Below are 6,000 nucleotides of genomic sequence, written 5' to 3'. Positions count from 1 at the left end.
GTAACTGAGTTCAGTAACTGAAAATTAAATTAGAAGAAAATGCCACCTCTGCAGCTATAGCTACCTTTAGCATTAATGCTGATACCCAGCGAGAGAGGGCTGGGGGTTATGCGCAACAGAGCTCACCAGGAAAGTTTCAGAGTCCCTAGATGGAACGGAAATGACTCTCACACCAAGGTATTAACTTCCCTGATTTTATATTTTGCCCTCCATTCTCCTTTTCGCTCAAAGTCTTATCCCCATAGTCTTATTTCCTCTTCTCTTCTGTGTGTTTTCTCTATTGGTCATGTTCCATTCTTTCTGTCCTTTCCATACTTTCCTTAATCCTGTTTTCTCTTCCCTCCCATATTTATATCTTTCTAAGAATAAAATCTCTGATGATGAGGTTTGTGAGATTTTTTTCTTAAATGAAAGTGTGGGAGAAAACAGCTAAGGACAGTGCCGGGCTTAAGAAAGCATTTGTGTTTTGACTCTACCTGCTCATATCAAAGTCATGGGAAATGCTTCCTGAGGATGGGGTATGAATATGTGATACAGATAAGCAGGGAGAACTGGTGGACAATGGTGTATGTCCTTTTTTGAGGCTGAGGAAAAGAGATGACAACAAGAAAAAAAATTGAACTTTATTAGACTCCTCCCTCTTTTATGTACATAGGTCTACAACACAACAATGAAGCAAGGTTGTCAATTTGGCCAAAGCGTAGTGGAGCTTTTAATATAAGATAGTACTGTCAATCCCTTTACTTCTCAATGAATTGCTAAAGAACCTAACTATATTACATAGCTATAAAGAAATAAAGGCAATTTCATCATAATTTGATTGTGCCACAGAGCACTATGCATAGCAATTTGTGGATCTAATTTTAGTTGTAATAATCTCTTTTCGTGTTATGTAAATGGGACAAAACCATCCACAGGCTTCTGATGGAGATAAGCTTGAGATGGAAAGCATGCAACAGCAATGGTTCAGTTACTCTACAGTAATCTACATCACATGCTGCCCAAAGTCCTTTCACCTTTGCAGAAAAACTGCTTGCTATCTCCTGCAGGTTAACCATCTTTTCTCTAGATTACAGGTACCCTGGCAAAGCTCACTGACTCACATTGGACCCAAGTCCACCACTGAAAAGCTACAGGGGCCATACAAAAATTTCCGGAAATACTTCCTCCTTACAAATGTGTTCTCCATTTTTTGCTCCTCTCATTCGTAAAGCAAAAGTGGAAACTTCCAATAAATATACATTAGTACTTCCCTCCAGTTGCTGTGGTCCTATTCATCTTGTCTAGGGATAACCCTGAAATGATCCCATTGCATGCACAGACAACCAAGGAGTGGCCAGGCTCCAGACTCTAGCCCAGCCAGCTTCATACCAGACATTCCAGGTATCCAGAAACAGAGCACTTCAACCATCCCAATTCCACAGGGCTCTTACATTGCCCTTTGAAACGCAAGGTATTATAATTTAAAAGTTAACTATTCTCAGTAGAGGGCAAAGCTTCCTGGAGAGTTGGAAACCCTCACTGTGGCTGCTTGGAATCTTCCTCAGTGGTTCTTTCCCCTTCAGATCCTTGCAAATGGGCTTTACTTATTCTTCTGGAAGACATGGCTGTGGACCAGTTAGTCCTGCTTCCATAACTTCATCACAGGCAAAGGAATAGTCTTAGATGTGTAAATAAGACCTCTGGAAAAGAAACCTCCTTTGGCTTAAGTCAAATGTTTCCTTCAGGGAGCTGGATATACCAGATGCTTCCATACCATCTACCATGACCCCAGAAACTATTGTATAATGTATGGTACTTACTAACAGTGATTGGAGAGGAACTGCAGTTCTCCAGCAAAAGAGGTGGGCCTTAGAAACAGAAGAAGATATATTTAAAACAACACATTTCTACAGGTTGTGACTTTCTTGGTTTGTATAAAGGCTGGAAAAAGAAGAAAAACATGTTGCTTCTAGATATCAAGTATAAATTTTTAAACCTTTTTTTCCCTTCAATTTACTAGTTACTGGAGGGAGCTAGCGGCTGGTGCCTATAAACCTACCTAATCTGGAGACTGAGATTTGAGGATTATAGTTCAAAGCCAGCCTGAGCAGGCTTTGACTCTTATCTCCAATTAACCACCAAAAGTTGAAAGCGGAGCTGTGGCTCAAATGGTTGTGTGTAGCCTTGAGCGAGAAAGCTTAGGGATAGTGCCTAGGTCCTGAATTTAAGACCCAGAACCAGCATACACAACACTCGCGCGCGCGCGCACACACACACACACACACACACACACACACACACATCCTTTCAGTACTGACTTTTAGCAAGCAAAACATTTCCAGGGGAGTATCAGGATTCCAATGACTAGTATTGATTAACTTAAATTAGAACTGTTTTATATAAGCAACACATGAATGTAGAAGGCTATTGGGTATGTGTATAATTTTATTCTTTGACTTTATCTGTTATTTCTTCAATATATGTACTTATTCACATGTTCATACCCATTATCTTCTCACCTTAGGAGAATAGTTATATAAAATAACAAATTCTCTGTAAATTCTGATTGTTTTAATTTTGTCATAAATATTAAAAATAATTACAACTCTAATCTCCCTAAAGAATAATTCTATGTAGTTTTTAGGAATATATGATAGATAAGTCGTTAGTATTTTAACCCAATTTGTAACATGCTTTTCCCTCCACTCTCAAAATGTACTTTTATAAACATTTTTCTGCATAATCTTATAAACATATTGACATTACAGGCAATATTTTTGGATTGGTGTATGTGAGCTTCAGATGACATCTTGGGTTTTTTTGTTGTTTGTTTTTTTGTGACATAAGACAATGAACTAGGAATAGATGCTTAGACCACTGAAATGTTATACCAAAATATGGTTACAATAAGGTATTATAATAGATAATATTTTTGCAGAAATGTAGAAATAGCATGTACATTTTGTGTATGTTTTTGTATCTGTTTTATAAATATTATACATATATATAAATATAAGTAAATCATACGTATATATTCATACATACTGACATGCATATATCACTGTGAATGTGTGTGTATACACATGTAGATGCTTTGCAGGGAATTCCTACCTTAGTAGTCTCTTCAAGGCTGTCTCCCCAAGAAACAATGAGGGGACAGGCCTGCAGAATCCCAACAATGAAGATAGACCAAACTTGTGTCTTTTCTATTGCCTCTGATCTTGTGAAGAAGAGTGTTCTATGGAATCTGAGCAACTTTGCCATAGAACTGAATACACACTCTTAGCATGGAGTCAGAGAAACTGATGTAAGATTGCAGGAGAAGACAGAACGCTGTAAGCCCAGCAGCAGCTTTATTCCAATGAAGTGAATGTACATTGTTCTAAGGTGGCTTTCCCCCATGCTCCCTGGAGTCTCACTCCCTCTACAATATCTTGACTTTGGTTTCATCAGTACCAGTCAGGTTAGTGTCCCTTTTGCTTAAACTAAAATCAAATGGCTTGAAATTGAACTATACCTAGAAAAAGTTTCAACATCACCTCAAGACTAGTGTCGAGTCCCTGGAAGAAGATATGGGCACACTACTAAATAGCTGCTACATTCCTTCTATCCTTTTGCGCTTAGAATCTCCTCTGAAGAGCCACTCGTCCCAATCACACTTTAGAGAATGTAGTTCAACCTAGCCAAAATAACACATCATAAAAACCATTCCAGATATCAGTAATAATAATTTCTATGTCAGACAACAAAATAAGCATCTACTTTACAAATGCCAAAGACGACCCAGGAAATCATGATCCTCTGTTTTTGCTCTTTTCTTTTTTCCTCCTGTGCACTCATTCTACCTTGCAAGCAGCACTGAGCAGGGTTAATGATTCTTAACAGATGTGATACATTTTGTGAAATGCCTGCCCATCTTTGCCCACTGCAAGGTCACCCTGCTCTCTGCAGTATAACCTTTTATGAACATGAAGCAATGCTGTCATATCACCCCGTATTTGCTTCTGTTTCTAACAAAAGATGCTTTCCTTTTTCTTTCAGATGTCACCCCTCTACTTTCTTATACTATATAGTCATTGGATTTGAGGATCAGGTTAAAGGTGTACTTTTAAACACATCTGCTCCCCAGTGTTTTGTTGCTCTTCTGAATTAGAAAGAATGTACAGGTCAAAGCACTATAAGGATGGGATTAGATAGGGAATTTGTTTTCAAGGTTGTTGCAAAATAAACTCCCTAAATGGACAGACCTAGGGTACATCTTAATGATTCACAATTACTAGTAGAAGAAAATTTTGACCCTATGGGCTCCCAGAATACTTGCTAAAAATGAAGTTTAATTTATTATCCATTATCTCTCTAGCACTGAAGGTCATTCAATGGATACCCAACTTTCCCAAATGCTTCTGAATATCTTGGAAGCTTTGCCTAAGAACCTGTTGGATCTGTTCTAGGCCAAACCAGGCAGGACCAACAAACATATGTTCAATTATAGACACATGGTTTTTACACATAATCAAAAATATGCAGAAGCTAAAGTACATAGAGTGAATTTCATAAATTCCTGTATATACATTAACAAAAAATTAAATACAGATCTCACAACAACCTTAATGAAACAATCATAGACACTGGTTCGAACATAGCTCATATTTAATATGGAGAAGGCTCTTCTTACCCTTTGTCATTTTTATTTTTGTTTTAATTTTGTGAAGATGAGATCTAGCTATGCAGCCCAAGTTGTCCTTAAGCTCATGATCCTGTTGCCTCAGCTCTTCACGTACCTGGCTTTACAGGTATACACCACAGTGCCTGCTTTGTCTTACTCATTTTTAAACATACAGTTTTAAATCAGGAATTGTGCAAAGAATAAGGAACAAAAGATGAGTTTATGTATCCAGAATATGCATGCATAAACACACATTACTCATCCTATGAGTTTTCACATTCTAGAGAGGTTGAAACAAATAATACATAATTGCAGCTCATGGTGCAAGCCCACAGAAATTGAGATGCTTGCTTTTGTGCAGAAATGTTGGGGTGTGACATTTTATGGAAGTGAACTGGAATTGACTCTTAAGGAATTCTCAGAAGGAATTTAACATGAGGATTCAGTGAAAGAAAAGAGTTTCCAAGTAGATGAAATAGAAGAGCAGAGAAATAAAAAAGAAGGTGGCACATTTAGATGCTAACAAGAACTTTCATGATACTAGCACCTAGAATTGGTCTCAGAACAACGTGTCTAAAAAGTTTAAAAAAAAAAAGCCTTACCTCGTATAGGTAGTTCCTTTTTAGTAATGTTATAAAGTCTGGACTCTGTCTTGCAGATGATAGACTGCTAGTGGAGTTTCTAAGCAGTGAAGTATCATGAATTTGTTTTAAATTGCAAGGAGGTATACAGAAGGGAAGAGGGCAAAGTTAGAAAGATTCTGGAAATATTAAAGGAAAAGCTTTGAGATAGACAGGCAGGCTGAAGGCAGGCAGGCAGGCAGGCAGACAGACAGACAGACAGACAGATAGATCATGCTAAGGTAACAGAAGAAAACATGTAGCATGTATTGGATATGCATCATTGAAATCCTTCTGAAGTTCTGACATTTCTGTGTGGGACCACTCAGAAGCCATGTTGGTTTGTAAGTTCCTGCTAAGAGTGGCTGATGTTGTTAGGCTGGCCAGTAAGGATCATCCTTTCTTCTCCCTTCTGTAGATATTGGATTCAAGCTGAGTCTTCCTCCCAAGAACCCAGCTTATAACAGAGAAAGAGTTAAGGGTTTGTAAAATCTAGGTAGATCGGGAATTGGAGAACTGACAAAGTCTCAGAGGATTCCAAGACTCTGCCTGGTCCTGGAATGAATATAGCTCAGCTAACGCAAGTGAGTCACGTGTTTTCAGTGAAGTAAGTGAACATAGGCTCCATAGTTTCCCTCATTTGTAACAATTAGCACAAATCTAGGATTCTCCTAGCAGAGGATCATAATAGCTAAAAAGCTATGTACATATGGTCATGCAGGATGAAACTAA

General features: G+C 38.1%; 1 long non-coding RNA gene across 2 annotated transcripts in view; it reads left to right on the top strand.

Moving 5' to 3' along the window:
* Positions 1–6,000, top strand: part of LOC150064245 (uncharacterized) — a 55,392-nt gene continuing 49,392 nt past the window's right edge. For both annotated transcript variants that reach the window (XR_016535143.1, XR_016535144.1), the window contains exon 1: positions 1–177. This is a non-coding gene — a long non-coding RNA (uncharacterized LOC150064245). The remainder of the gene's footprint in view (positions 178–6,000) is intronic.

Source organism: Megascapheus bottae, chromosome 4 (genome assembly GCF_031878675.1).
Source record: "Megascapheus bottae isolate mThoBot1 chromosome 4, mThoBot2.hap1, whole genome shotgun sequence".
Taxonomy (NCBI): Eukaryota; Metazoa; Chordata; class Mammalia; order Rodentia; family Geomyidae; genus Megascapheus; species Megascapheus bottae.
Note: the sequence above shows the minus strand (reverse complement) of the source record. Positions and strands in the feature narration are given on the sequence as shown.